At 41.0% G+C, this 16,283-nt stretch overlaps 1 pseudogene; it reads right to left on the bottom strand.

Annotated features, from left to right (window-relative positions):
- Nucleotides 1-16,283, bottom strand: part of LOC136153269 (mRNA decay activator protein ZFP36L2 pseudogene) — a 164,430-nt pseudogene that overhangs the window by 52,814 nt on the left and 95,333 nt on the right.

Raw genomic sequence — 16,283 nt, forward strand, 5'->3', positions numbered from 1 at the left:
CTTACACTTGTCTGCAAATCACCATCAATTGTATCAGGTTCTCTGTGGTCTTCCGCCACTTCCTCTTTGCATCACTCGACATTGTGGCAGTATCGACCAGTATCTACAGTGTGACCTGTCTCCACCGGGCTTTCTCTTTCCCTGCCCTGTCATGTACCCTTGTGGAGCCACGCCTCCCTTTGTCCCTCCATTTTTCTTCTTGTCCCTGGACATCTGCATGCTTTCCACTTGAGAGCCCTTCAGAGCACCGATGCAAGCAGTGTTCTGGTGTCTAGCCCATGTGCAATACGCATTTCAGTGTTTAAGGGAGGGGGATGGCTAGGTCATAGGCTCACTGAGTGCAGGGAAACTGTCTCCATCTTTTGCCTCCACCAGTGGGTTGAGTACCATTGTTTAGTATCCTCACCAAATACTTGCTGGAATCGGGTTTCTTGCCTGTTGCCACTCTGCTGCTGCTGCTGCTGCTAAGTCACTTCAGTCTTGTCCGACCTAGTGGGTATAAAATTACATCGGGGAGAATTACTCTTTTGCGTATCTCCAGTCACTCATAAGGTTGAGCTCCATTTTATGCTGATTGGTCATTTCAAATTATTCTCCATGAAAAGTATCACTGGGGGAGTTGTTTCAAGTTTTCCCTTTGGTAGAAGGTTTAGTTATAAATTCATAGAAGTTGCTGGTATGTTGGGATATTAGTCTTTATATGTGTGTTTTCCTGTGCCTATTAAAAGAACTTTATCTTTACTCTGGAGTCATAAAATCTTTCTCCTTTATTTTTTCATGTTTTTAAGGTTTATTTTTCATTAATGAACCAGTGTTCCTGGGGAAACTGGTGTTTTCTGCTGACATTATGTAGAGATCCAACTGCTTTATTTCCCTTTATGTAGACATTCAAATTTGACATATTCATTATTCAAATAGTATATAATTTCCTCAAAATCATATCATTAAGAAAAATATTCATCTTTGCCCACACTGATTGAAATACCACCTTATTCATACCATAAATTTCTGCATGTTATTTGGTCTAGTCTGTACTTTCTATTATGTTCCATTCGACAGTCTGTCTACTTGTGGTCCAAGACCACACTGTTTTAATTATAGAGCCTTTCGACTATCCTGTAATATCTAGTTGGCCAGTTCTCATGTAAAGCTATTCCCTTTGGTTGTTTTTGAAGTTTTCTTGCTTTTTTTTCTATTCTATCATCTTGATATCTCTGGGAGGAGAGGGAAGAACTTGTTGGCATTTGTATGGGATTGCATTAAATCTGTAAGTTATCTCAGGGACAAGTAACATCTGGATGATGCTGAAAGGTCCTAACAAGTGACAAGAGATACACAGCTAACCAATACTTTAACAAGTGTTCAATATAACAATCAAACTCATAATTTGCAAAGTTAATCTTCAAAGAAGACCTCTGAAGCAGCCTTCCCATCTGTCTGTCCGTCAGTCACCTGTGTTCACTCATTCAGCACTTTGGAACTTGTTCTCACCCCAATTTCAGTGCATATTCTCTGGTGTCTTGGTTCCTTAAATGTCCTCATCTAAAATGACCTGCTCCTGCACTCTGTTTAAACTACATCAACTTTGAGGGCCTCACCCGAAGTTGCTCTGTCTTAAAAATCTGCCCTTCATATATCATGTACTTGAACCACTGCCTCCTATCCTTCGAGTTCCCCCACCGCATCCATTTACCAGCCTCATCAGAACACCCACTCCACTGGCCCTTTTTCTTTCCTATGTCCACGAATCCTCCTAACTTCTCATGAGTGAAGGTCCAGCATCTCAGTCAATTCCTTCCCTGTAACCTCCTGGGATGCCACTGTCTTTGTCAGGTGAAGTCGTATTTTTCTGAAAACCCAGCTCTCTTTCCTTTTGCTGGCCCCTGCCACAGTGGAGAAAATTACCTAAGATGGCCAAGAATTAGCACCTTGGATTGATGACTGACAGCCTCAACCAGGCCCACAAATTCCTCCCCACTTGTCCCATTTGCATCTGGTCAACCCACTTTCTCCACTTGCCATTTTCGACGTTTTCCACCCTGCTCCACCTTTAATCCTGCTCCTTCCCCTCACAATTCCCCTGTCATGCTCAGCAACTCACTCTCCCCCTATTTTTCTGAGAAAAAATGGTTCAGATGGAAACCCCAGCACCTATTGCTCTCAAACCTACAGGCCACCTGCACCTGTCCCAAACTGTCCCCCTGTCTGAGGAGAGAGGGCCTCACCCCTCTGTTCTAGGGCACATGGCCTCCTGTCTTCCAGGAACCTTGCAGTATCCACTCTTTTATCCACAGTGTCTCTCCATCCTCTATCTCGAGTCTCTCTTTCTCTTTCCCACCACTCTCACTAACCTTTGCACGTATTCAAATCTCCTTCAACTCAAAGGAGAATCTCTTGGCTCTATTTTCAATCAACCCACCCCACCCCCACTCTCCTCTTAGCAGTCAAAGGTCTATCAAGATTTGTGTATGCTTGTTGCCTCAATTTCCTCCCCTCCCATGTGCTCTGTGACCTACTGTAAGCCAGCACAACGTGAACTCCCACAACTCTTCAAATGGCACTCACCTGAAAGCTGCCAGTGACCTCTGTGTGGTTAAATGGAGTGGATTTGGTCCTCATCTCTTCTGATTTGCAGCAGCATTCATCACCACGAACTGCCTCTTGCTTTTCTTTGCCCTCTTCCTGTGTTCCTTTGGCTTCCATAAGTACATATTCTCTGGTTATCCTGTTGTCCATCTGGCCACTTCTCAGTAACTTTGCTACCTCTGCCTCCCCTGACACTAGTGGAAAGTTACATGGTGGGCCTCTCCAGAACTCGCTTTCACTCTGCTCCCTTCTCGACTTATACCATTTCTCTTAACATTTCCATATATTCCTGCCAGGGTACATCATTTACATCAGAGTCTCTCAAGGTGTGGAGCATGCACCAGCCTGTCTCAGGATCACACGGTAGTGGGTGTGATAAAATCCAAACTCCCAGGGACTTCCCTGGTGGTCTGGTGACTAAGACTATGTGCTCCTAATGCAGTAGGCCCAGGTTCAATCCCTAATCAGGGAACAAAGTCTCATATGTCACAACTGAGGGCTCACATGCCCCTGTTAAGGATCTCACATGCCTCAAGGAATATTGCTGTAACAGAGGTCTGGCACAGTCAAATAAATAAATAATCCAGTCTCCTTGGCCTTATGCAAGGCCCACAGAAACAATTCCATGGGTGGGCACTGGGAAGCTACATTTTTTTTTCATTTATTTTTATTAGTTGGAGGCTAATTACTTTACAATATTGTAGTGGGTTTTGCCATACATTGACATCAGTCAGCCATGGATTTACATGTGTTCCAAATCCCAATACCCCCTCCCGCCTCCCTCCCCATCCCATCCCTCTGGGTCTTCCCAGTGCACCAGCCCTGAGCACTTGTCTCATGCATCCCACCTGGGCTGGTGGTCTGTTTCACCCTTGATAGTATATTTGTTTCAATGCTATTCTCTCAGAACATCCCTCCCTCGCCTTCTCCCACAGAGTTCAAAAGTCTGTTCTATACATCTGTGTCTCTTTTTCTGTTTTGCATATTTGGTTATCGTTACCATCTTTTTAAATTCCATATATATAAGTTAGTATACTGTATTGGTCTTTATTTTTCTGGCTTACTTCACTCTGTATAATGGGCTCCAGTTTCATCCATCTCATTAGAACTGATTCAAATGAATTCTTTTTAATGGCTGAGTAATATTCCATGGTGTATATGTACCACAGCTTCCTTATTCATTCATCTGCTGATGGGCATCTAGGTTGCTTCCATGTCCTGGCAATTATAAACAGTGCTGTGATGAACATTGGGGTGCACGTGTCTCTTTCAGATCTGGTTTCCTCAGTGTGTATGCCCAGAAGTGGGATTGCTGGGTCATATGGCAGATCTATTTCCAGCTTTTTAAGGAAGCTGAACACTGTTCTCCATAGCGGCTGTACTACTTTGCATTCCCACCAACAGTGTAAGAGGGTTCCCTTTTCTCCACACCCTCTCCAGCATTTATTGCTTGTAGACTTTTGGATAGCAGCCATCCTGACTGGCGTGTAATGGTACCTCATTTTGATTTGCATTACTCTGCTAATGAGTGACTTTGAGCATCTTTTCATGTGTTTGTTAGCCATCTGTATGTCTTCTTTGGAGAAATGTCTGTTTAGTTCTTTGGCCCATTTTTTGATTGGGTCATTTATTTTTCTGGAATTGAGCTTCAGGAGTTGCTTGTATATTTTTGAGATTAATCCTTTGTCTGTTGCTTCATTTGCTATTATTTTCTCCCAATCAGAGGGCTGTCTTTTCACCTTGCTTATAGTTTCCTTTGTTGTGCAAAAGCTTTTAAGTTTCATTAGGTCCCATTTGTGTATTTTTGCTTTTATTTCCAATATTCTGGGAGGTGGGTCACAGAGGATCCTGTTGTGATTTATGTCAGAGAGTGTTTTGCCTATGTTCTCCTCTAGGAGTTTTATAGTTTCTGGTCTTATATTTAGCTCTTTAATCCATTTTGTGTTTATTTTTTGTGTATGGTGTTAGAAGGTGCTCTAGTTTCATTCTTTTACAAGTGGTTGACCAGTTTTCCCAGCACCACTTGTTAAAGAGGTTGTCTTTTTTCTATTGTATATCCTTGCCTCCTTTGTCGAAGATAAGGTGTCCATAGGTACATGGATTTATCTCTGGGCTTTCAATTCTGTTCCATTGATCTATATTTCTGTCTTTGTGCCAGTACCATACTGTCTTGATGACTGTGGCTTTGTAATAGAGCCTGAAGTCAGGCAGGTTGATTCCTCCAGTTCCATTCTTCATTCTCAAGATTGCTTTGGCTATTCGAGGTTTTTGTATTTCCATACAAATTGTGAAATTATTTGTTCTCGTTCTGTTAAGAATATCACTGGTAGCTTGATAGGGATGCATTGAATCTGTAGTTTGCTTTGGGTAGTATAGCCATTTTCACAATATTGAGTCTTCCAATCCATGAACACAGTATATTTCTCCATCTATTTGTGTCCTCTTTGATTTCTTTCATCAGTGTTTTATAGTTTTCTATATATAAGTCTTTCGTTTCTTTAGGTAGATATGTTCCTAAGCATTTTATTCTTTTTGTTGCAATGGTGAATCGTATTGTTTCCTTAATTTCTCTTTCTGTTTTCTCATTGTTAGCGTATAGGAATGCAAGAGATTTCTGTGTGTTAATTTTATATCCTGCAACATTACTGTATTCATTGATTAGCTCTAGTAATTTTCTGGTAGAGTCTTTAGGGTTTTCTATGTAGAGGATCATGTCATCTGAAAACAGTGAGAGTTTTACTTCTTCTTTTCCTATCTGGATTCCTTTTATTTCTTTTTCTGCTCTGATTCCTGTGGCCAACACTTCCAAAACTATGTTGAATAGTAGTGGTGAGAGTGCGCATCCTTGTCTTGTCCCTGACTTTAAGGGAAATGCTTTCAATTTTTCACCTTTGAGGATAATGTTTGCTGTGATTTTGTCATATATAACTTTTATTATGTTGAAGTATGTTCCTTCTATGCCTGCTTTCTGGAGAGTTTTTATCATAAATGGATGTTGAATTTTGTCAAAGGCTTTTTCTGCATCTACTGAGATAATCATATGGTTTTTATATTTCAAATTGTTAGTGTGGTGTATTACATTGATTGATTTGCGTATATTAAAGAATCCTTGCATTCCTGGGATAAAGCCCACTTGGTCATGATGTATGATCTTTTTAATATGTTGTTGGATTCTGCTTGCTAGCATTTTGTTAAGGATTTTTGCATCTATGTTTATCAGTGATATTGGCCTGTAGTTTTCTTTTTTTCTGGCATCCTTGTCTGGTTTTGGTATTAGGGTGATGGTGGCCTCATAGAATGAGTTTGGAAGTTTGCCTTCTTCTGCAATTTTCTGGAAGAGTTTGAGTAAGATAGGTGTTAGCTCTTCTCTCAATTTTTGGTAGAATTCAGCTGTGAAGCCATCTGGTCCTGGGTTTTTGTTTGCTGGAAGATTTCTGATTACAGTTTCTATTTCCATGCTTGTGATGTGTCTGTTAAGATCTTCTATTTCTTCCTGGTTCAGTTTTGGAAAGTTATACTTTTCTAAGAATTTGTCCATTTCTTCCAAGTTGTCCATTTTATTGGCATATAGCTGCTGGTAGTAGTCTCTTATGATCCTTTGTATATCAGTGTTGTCTGTTGTGATCTCTCCATTCATTTCTAATTTTGTTGATTTGATTCTTCTCCCTTTGTTTCTTGATGAGTCTGGCTAACAGCTTGTCAATTTTATTTATCTTTTCAAAAAACCAACTTTTAGCTTTGTTGATTTTTGCTATGGTCTCTTTTGTTTCTTTTGCATTTATTTCTGCCCCAATTTTTAAGATTTCTTTCCTTCTACTAACCCTGGGGTTCTTCATTTCTTCCTTCTCTAGTTGCTTTAGGTGTAGAGTTAGGTTATTTATTTGACTTTTCTCTTGTTTCTTGAAGTAAGCCTGTATTGCTATGAACCTTCCCCTTAGCACTGCTTTTACAGTGTCCCATAGGATTTGGGTTGTTGTGTTTTCATTTTCATTCATTTCTATGCATATTTTGATTTCTTTTTTGATTTCTTCTATGATTTGTTCATTATTCGGAAGTGTGGAAGTGTGTTATTTAGCCTCCATATGTTGAAATTTTTAATAGTTTTTTATTTGCTGTAATTGAGATCTAATCTTACTTCATTGTGGTCAGAAAAGATGACTGGAATGATTTCAATTTTTTTGAATTTACCAAGGCTAGATTTATGGCCCAGGATGTGATCTATTCTGGAGAAGTTTCCATGTGCACTTGAGAAAAAAGGTGAAATTGATTGTTTTGTGGTGAAATGTCCTATAGATATCAATTAGGTCTAGCTGGTCCATTGTGTCATTTAAAGTTTATGTTTCCTTGTTAATTTTCTGTTTAGTTGATCTATCCATAGGTGTGAGTGGGGTATTAAAGTCTCCCACTATTATTGTGTTATTGTTAATTTCCCCTTCATTCTTCAACAAATGCTAAAGGATTTTCTCTAGACAGGAAACACAGAAAGAGTGTATGAACATGAACCCAAAACAACAAAGCAAATGGCAATGGGACCATTCTTATCAATAATTACCTTAAATGTAAATGGGTTGAATGCCCCAACCAAAAGACAAAGACTAGCTGAATGGATACAAAAACAAGACCCCTATATATGCTGTCTACAAGAGACCCACCTCAAAGCAAGGGACACATACAGACTGAAAGTGAAGGGTTGGAAAAAAATATTTCACGCAAACGGAGACCAAAAGAAAGCAGAAGTCGCAATGCTTATATCAGATAAAATAGACTTCAAAATAAAGGCTATGAAAAGAGACAAAGAAGGCACTACATAATGGTCACAGGATCAATCCAAGAAGAAGATATAGCAATTATAAATATATATGCACCCAACATAGGAGCACCACAATATGTAAGGAAGCTACATTTTAAATGCATTCTCTAGGTTGCTCTCAACCCCACTAAAGTTGGAACCACTGTATTTGTGAAGGAAGGCCTGGCTGACATTCACAAAGGCAGCTCAACATCTCCACCTGCTGGCTTCCTGACACTAGTGTCTTAGTTTCCCAATTAGAGTTCACGGATGCTAAGAAAGGATCAAACAATGAGGGAAAAAGAAAAACACACACACACAGACACAAAGGAAACAAAGAACAACGGATAAGAATGGAGTATCTGCCCAATCAATAACCAAGATTGAGTTATATCCTCTTCTGACTTTCCTAGCTCCAAATTAGAGCCTTCTGTGACAAAGGTTTAGGGGTGAATTTCATTGATGCCTTTCAATTCTCATCCAACAACATGAGAATTCAGGCGTTGGGTGAATCTTTTTATCTATAGACCATCACACCAACTTTCTTACTTCTTACAATGTACCGACAACACTTAACGAATGTTCAAAGGTAGCCTTCCAGAAGTTAGCTAAGGAGAAGCATTCTACTTCCCCCTGATAATCTATGATGGGGTACTGCAATTTAACCTAACTTCTAATGTGAAGTCTTTGGTCCAACTGTAGAAATAATAAATCTTGAGTGTAATAAAATTGATAACAAATATTATTTATGAAGTAAATGGAATTCACCCCTAAGTCCACTACTCAGGCATAATATGCCATTTCAAATTGGTGGCATTATTTGCTTTCATCCTTCTCTCTGTGTATGGAGACAGATAGACAGGTGTCTACACAGAGGTACAGATGTAAATAGAAAGACAGTTATATGGATACTGTTACAGATGGAGATACAGAGTCTCCCTACATCAATTTAACTTTTCTACCTCCCTCAGTTATCTGCTTGCTCATGCATTTTCCTTTTTTCATCAAAGATGAAAATCTATAGGGTTGTGGAACAGATGCACCACCATTTCACAATTTGTTGCAGGGTTAGTCCTTAGGAGGGCATATTGTTGATACTTGTCCTTAGAGAGTCTTGACCATTTTCTCCAATTCCCTGTGTCCATGACAAAACACTTGCTTTCTTTTTTGGCAGTCTGGGATGCAGAATCTTATCGAGGCCGTTGGACAGCCTAAATATTACATGCTTTGTTTCCTCACCACAGCCTCAAAGAACTCAAGACCAGAGGCCAACTCTTAGAGAATTTCTCAGTGCGTGAAATGTTGGTGATGGATCCTGACATATCAGTAGAAGTTTCACAGGTGAATGAGGAGAGGGAAAGATGATCCAAGCAATAAGAGGGTCATCTGCAAGAGTATCGAGGCAGAGAAGTGCATGGCACTTGTGGGAAATGTGATGTGGCTGACAAAGGGTGTGGCTAGAGCTGGGGCCTGCAGTGGAGGATGAGCAGCTATAAGACCACGAATATAACCTGAGGGCCACTGGTGAACCATGAATACTGCCAGTGTTGGAGAACTTTACTATAGAGTTGCCACCAGACTAAGTGCTTGGCAGACCTTTCTTTGGAGCCTCTGAATAATGAAATCCGTACAATTACAAAAGTTTCATGTAAAAACAGCCACAGATTCATCATATTCATGTCAAATACATTCATTCTGATAACATTCTGCAGTTGCTTTCAAGTGTGGCAGCATGCCAACTTCAGTAATTAATTACTTCAGAGCTTTGGTTTCCCATGGGCACTTAATGGGTTTTCTGTAAATCTAGAGTGGAGTGTCTTGTCAACCCAGCACCCCTACCCACTTCTGCTGAAAAATCTCCTTCTCTGGCCCCCTGCCAGAGGCAGAGTTGGGCATATTCCCAGGCTGAGCCTGTCGCGGTACCTCACCCCACTGGAATGTTCTAGATTGGAGCCAGAGGGGAAGATTCTTCCTCTCTGGGGGATGTGAGCCAGGACCCATCCCCATCCCCAGCATGGAGACAACACTGACAAATGGAGAGGGGAAAGTGGGCGGGGGGCCTTGTTTAGCGAAAGACCTGGTTAGGGTATCTGTCTCCTGTGCCTCATCTTTACATCTATTTTTTTTTCCTGTCTTTAAGAGATTGTGTTCGGCTCCTCCCAAGTGTGTCTTAGTGGCTGAGACTGAATTTTGGAGAGAGCTGGGTGAACATTCTGACCCTGCCACTTGAGAATTGTGAGTTTCGGCACATGTCTTAGACATGTTTAGACTTAGTTGCTTAGATGCTATGACCCTCAGTGCTTCAACGAGCAACGGTGAGGAAGAAATGAGCCTTTGGACAAAGGGGGCTTATTGGATGGAATGCACTCGACAGCATGTAACTGCTGTAAGGGCAGTTGGGAGCAAGGGTAGATTGGACTGACAACTCCTTCTGTCCCCTTAACTTTCAGAGGCCCTGACCCTCCTTCTCTTAACAGATTATATTTCTGTGTATAATGTCACTGATGCTACTGGCGTTATCTTTCTACCAGCCTGACTCTCCCACCTTCACTAATCTCTCTCCTTTGCCCTACAATCTTGCTCAGAGATTGTTCACTTTGAATAACTCTAAACTCTAACATTCCCACAAACCTCCACTAAAAACCAAACTGAAGAGAAACGAGCAGCTTCCATCAGCCTTTGTGTCCCCTCAAGTAAATACTGGTATCGTCCTAAAGGCATTTACGAAAACTCATGTGCCAACTGTGTACTAGGGCCAGGATATGCAAAAGCAAAAGTTGTAGGAGCCCCTGCCTTCATGGAGCTCACAGTCCCAGGACACGCATAAAGGAAATGTTGTGCAAACCATCTTATTACAGCTAGAAGCACAGGGACTTATGGGAGAATAGAGCAGCGGCTCCTAACCCAATGTGGAATGACAGCCTCTGAGTCATACAAACTACTGTGTCCCAGCCTAGCTTAGGCGCCAGCACACAGTAAGTACATGAGCAACAACTCTTGAATAAATAACAAATGGAGAGCAAAGTTTTAACTGATTTGTACCAGATGTTTGGCAACTTGGGGTGGGGGTGTGTGTGAAGAAAGAGAAGAAACAGAAATGAGAAGGGAAGAGAATTTAAGAGTCTTGGATTTATTCTAAAATATATCAACAAAGGAAAATGGAAAGAAACAACAGTACCTTAACCATTGTTCAGTGGGAATTCACTGTGCTATTCTCCCGGATTTTTTGTATGTTTGAAAAATGTCATTAAAATCTTTGCTGAAGAACCAGAGATCTATTGGGATGATCATGCTGTTTCTATTTCTGGTCCTGCTGAAATGGTGAAGAGCACTGATTTCCCACTGTTGGGCCAACCTTACCTTTCTGGAGAGGGTCCAGCTTCATTGTCAAGGGTTCGGTTTTTCAGGAAATCCCTTGACTCGGGGTGCTAGTGCTGTGTTTGGGATTTTCATGGAGGAGATTGACCTGTGGTTTTCTTTCTTGTGATAACTGAGCCAAGCTTCAGTGGTGTCACTGTCTTGATCACCTGGGATGAGTTAGACCCTGTTCCTCTGCTTTCTCTGCTCTCTGAGGAGGTGTGTGGTATTGGTGCTATTTCTTTCTTAAATGCTTTTGGCTGAGTACTGTTTAAACATGACTTTCGAATTTTTGACCTGATAGTCATGATTTGTATACTTTATGGCATGTTTTAGATTAATTTTAAAGTACACACTTTCAAAGAAAATGAGTAAGCAAAGATCAATGTTAACTTAGAAACTGTGTCCCTTGTCAGCTAAGGGCAATGCATTCATCTGACCCTAATGACTGGGCCAGAAATCCCACCCTGGCCTGGATAAAAATCCCTCACACAAACTTGCATTGACACTGTCATGATCACTGACACTTACTGAGTGGGACTATATGGCAGGCAGAGTGCTAGATGCCTTGCCAGTGTTGTTTCCTTTCCTTTCCTCATCACTGTTAGCCTATGCCAGCATTGCTTCCAGACATTCCCAAAGAGAAAGCAGAAGAATACCAAGTGATGTCCAGGATCCAGGACTCAAGTTACATGTAGACTATGTTAGATTCTTCTAACCACAGAAATCTCCATTAAACCCAAATGGTCATTTCTTGAAAACCTTTTCTACTGTAAATTTCTCACTTCTAAAATGATGCCCACATGCCCCCCCTAAATTCCTACCATATGGTAAATCCCCTTTAGATCCCATTTTCCCCATAAAAAATAAACAGCATCTTCCAGCATGGGATATTACTAAACTATCCCTCCATGGCTTTTCAGTTAATTTTAGCAGACCTCACTACAGACTAGTACATTGTCTTGAACCTGACTCACTGTAGTGTCAACAAGTGACTACTGGATTTACAAAACAATAAACTCATAAAGTACAGTGGATCATCAATATGATTAACAGCCAGCTGCTCTTCACAAACCATGGAGGCCAGAAAGCACTGAATGAATGACTGATATACCTTAAATGATGAAGGTAAAAAGAAAACCTGCCAGCCAGGGTTTCTATTAAACATGACCAGGGAAATCAAGACACATCCACATTCAAACAAAGCAAAACAAATAAACAAAAAACCCCACACACAAAAACAAAACCTGACAGACTTCATAACTATTAAAACTACCATACCAGAGAGACTGAAGGGTTAAAATGAACTTCAAGTTAAAATGAAAAGACACTAGACAGAACTCAAAATCATATGAAGAAATAAAGAATAACAGAAAAGTTAACCACATAGGTAAAGATAAAATCCTTTAGAAGACTCAGCAGTGGCCACAGGACTGGAAAAAGTCAGTTTTCATTTCAATATCAAAGAAAGGCAATGTCAAACAATGTTTTAACTATCATACAGTTGCAAACATTTCACATGCTAGTAAAGCAACACCAAAATCCTTCAAGCTAGGTTCAACCATCCGTCACCCCAAAACTCCCAGATGTGCAAGTTAGATTTAGACAAGGCAGAGGAACCAGAGGAAAAATTGCCAACATCCGTTGGATCACAGAAAAAGCAAGGGAATTGAAAAATCTACTTCTGCTTCAATGACTACACTAAAGCTTTTGACTGTGTGGATCATAACAAACTGTGGAAAATTCTTTAAGAGATAGGAACACCAGACCACCTTACCTGTCTCCTGAGAAACCTTGTATGCAGTACAAGAAGCAAAAGTTAGAACCAGACATGGAACAACAGATTGCTTAAAAAATGGGTAACAAGTATCACAAAGCTGCATGTTGTCTCGCTGCCTATTTAAATTATATGCAGAGTACATCATGCGAAATGCTGGGCTGAATGACACACAAGCTGGAATCAAGATTGCAGAGAGAAATATCAACAACCTCAGGTATGCAGATGATATTACCTTAATGACAAAAAGCAAGAGGAACTAAGAGACTAAGAGACTCTTGATGAGGGTGAAAGAAGAGAGTGAAAGAGCTGGCTTGAAACTCAACATTAAAAAAAAAAAAAATGATCATGGCATCTGGTCCTATCACTTCATGGCAAATAGATGGGGAAAAGTTGGAAACAGTGATAGATTTTATTTTCTTGGGCTCCAAAATCACCATGGACAGTTACTGCAGTCATGACTAAGAGACGCTTGCTCATTGGAAGGAAAACTAAAACAAACCTAGACAGCATATATAAAAGGCAGAGTATCATTTTGCTGACCAAGGTTCATATTGTCAAAGCTATGGCTAACCCAATAGTCACATACGGATGTGAGATTTGGACCATAATGAAGGCTAAGGGCCAAAGAATTGATGCTTTCAAACTATGGCACTAGAGAAGACTTTTGAGAGTCCCTTGAACTGCAAGGAGATCAAACTAGTCAATCCTAAAGGATATCAACCCTGAATATTCATTGGAAGGACTGATGCTGAAGCTGAAACTCCAATACTTTGGCCACCTAATACAAAGAACTGACTCATTGGAAAAGATCCTGATGCTGGGCAAGATTGAGAGCAAGAGGAGAAAGGCGTGACAGAGGATGAGATAAATGGATGGCATCACTGACTCAATGGACAGGAGTTTGAGCAAACTGCGGGAGATAGTGGAGGACAGGGAAGCCTGGGTTGCTGCAGTCCATAGGGTCGCACATAGTCGAGCATGACTTAGTGACTGAACAAGAAGGATGTCTAAAATTTAGACACAGGAAAATAACAAGTGTTGTTGAGAATCTGGAGAAACTGGACGCCTTATGCACCATTGTTTTTGCTGTTGTTCAGTCTTTAAGTTATGTCCGACTCTGCAGCCCCATGGATTGTAGCATGCCAGGTTCCTCTGTCCTCCAGTAGCTCCCGCAGTTTGCTCAAATTCAGGTCCACTGAGTTGGTGATGCTACACTGGGGGAATTTAAAATCAAACAGTGGATGTTGAAAATCGTCTCGAGCTTCCTCCAAAGCTTCAACATAGGATTACTACCAGATGTAGTGATTCCACTCTTAGAAATAAAACACCCTCCCCCCCAAAAAAGAAAAAAAAAACAACTTTTAAAGCAGGCATTAGGAAAACCCAGGGACTATGTATTCATAGTAGCATTATTCAAAATAGCCAAAGGGGGGAAACAACCCAATTTTCAGGGGACAAAAGAAGGGATAAATGTAAGGTGAACTCTCCATGAAATGGAAGAATATGCACACAAGGAAAGGAATGTTACAACATGAATCAGTTGGGAAATCACCATTGAAGTAAAATGAGCCACACACAAAAGGACAGATATGGTGTGATTCTATTGAAAGGAGATGTCCCAAAAAAGCCAGTCCATCAAGACTGAAAGCCAATTAGTCCTTGACAGGAGATGAGGGTGGGGATGGAGGAGGTGGGAATCAGGAGTGACTTCTTAATGGGTAAAAGATGTCCTTTACGACTTATGGGAACATGTCATAAGAAGATACAGTGGGTGGCTTCCCAAATTTGTGAATTGGCTTAATCTCACTGAGTGGAACTACGATCATGGCATCCAATCCCATCACTTTTGGCAAATAAATGAGGGGGAAAATATGGAAACAGTGACAGACTTTAGTTTCTTGGGCTCCAAAATCACTGCAGACAGTGACTGCAGCCATGAAATTAAAAGACACTTGCTCCTTGGAAGAAAAGCTATGACCAAACTTGATAGCATATTAAAAAGCAGAGACATCACTTTGCCAACAAAGGTCCCTCTAGTCAAAGCTATGATTTCTCCAGTAGTCATGTACAAATGTGAGAGTTGGACCATAAAGAGGGATGAGCACCAAAGAATTGATGGTTTTGAATTTCAGTGCTGGAGAAGACTCTATTTAGAGTCCTTGGACAGCTAGGAGATCAACCCAGTCAATCCTAAAGGAAATCAACCCTGAATAGTCATTGGAAGAACTGATGCTGAAGCTGAAGCTCCAATACTTTGGCCACCTAATGCGAAGAGTCAATTCACTGGAAAAGACCCTGCTGCTCGGAAAGATCGAGGGCAGGAGGAGAAGAGGGTGACAGAGGATGAGCTGGTAGGATGTTATCATCGACTCAGTGGGCATGAGTTTGAGCAAACTCTGGGAGACAGTGAAGGACAGGGAAGACTGGCATGCTTCCGATCATGGGGTCGCAAAGAGTTGAACATGACTGATAGACTGAACGACAAGAACTGAGTAAAAATCTTTATAAATTGGCAAGTTATGTAGTCTGAGAATATCATTAATTTTTTTTTTTGGTTGAACTATAACACTTTTCACATCACGGTAATAAAATCCTTAAGTATTTTGGGGAATGGGAATAAGAAATCCACTGTATAACGTATGCACTAAAGTTAAAAAGCAATATTAACCTTATTGTGATGCACATGTTATACAGGAAAAATAGTGCACTTTTTAAAAGTAAAAAAAAAAAAATAGAACTGAAAAGCATGGCATTGTCTTACATTTTCGAAAATGTATTTTATGTGTACCTAAAGAGGAAAAGGCTGAATTTTCTTTCCTGTGTCTTCATTCCACCTGTAACAATCTCTTATTTCTGTGGAAGGGAACCAAGTGAACTGGGTACACGGATACTGAGAAGGGAAATGGAAGACCTCAATGGTCCCCAATCAAGTTGTCAGGGACCGTTCTGCCTCTCCCACCTCTCTATCTCAGCTCAGGGTTCCCAAAATGACCACTGGCAAGTGCTTAAGTCCAGTATTCTTTCAGGATGTTTAATCATCCCCTTGAGAGCAGAAACACTGCTAATTGATCTGAACTGCCCCCAGCACCCACAAATGGCCAAAAAAAAATGGAGTGTTGTAGGGAACAGACAATTTAGGACACAAGTTGAGAGTCACATAACTGAGAAGTGCCCAAGCTGAGACTCAAACCCATACCTGTCTTTCAGAAAGTCTCTCTGACTTGAAACCACCAGCCTGCAATGCAACCTGCTACTACTGAAGGATGGGGTAGCCTGGAATGCTGCAGTCCATGGGGTTGCAAAGAGTCAGACGAGACTTAGCAACTGAACAACAACATAAAATAGTCTGGATGGCAGTTCCTGGTAAGTCCTTCCCCTTCCTCCACACTAAGAAGCTGCTGAAAGCCTTCATCTGGTTGGTACACAGTGATACGAAAGTCGGTTGGCTCTCCTCTTGTGAGTGGCATGTGGAGCAGCATGGCTTTGTCTTACTCTAGGGTCCCAGGATCAGAGCTGTCCGGGGACTGTCGCTAACTAAGGGTCACCTCAGGAGAGATGACTTGGGGCATCCCTGTTTCTTACTCGCCTCCCCCTGACATCCAGGTGTGTTATCCTCACACTTTTCCCCCATGCGTGTCTTTTCCAGTTGACCCTGAGTCCTTGGATCACACTTGCACAAACATCCCTGGCCTCGTGTATCATGGTTCATTGAAAGGAGTATTAATATAAAATGTGTTTGGATTCATGCTAAGGGCAGGTGTCATTTAATAG

The sequence above is a fragment of the Muntiacus reevesi genome, chromosome X (assembly GCF_963930625.1).
Source record: "Muntiacus reevesi chromosome X, mMunRee1.1, whole genome shotgun sequence".
In the NCBI taxonomy this organism is placed as follows: domain Eukaryota; kingdom Metazoa; phylum Chordata; class Mammalia; order Artiodactyla; family Cervidae; genus Muntiacus; species Muntiacus reevesi.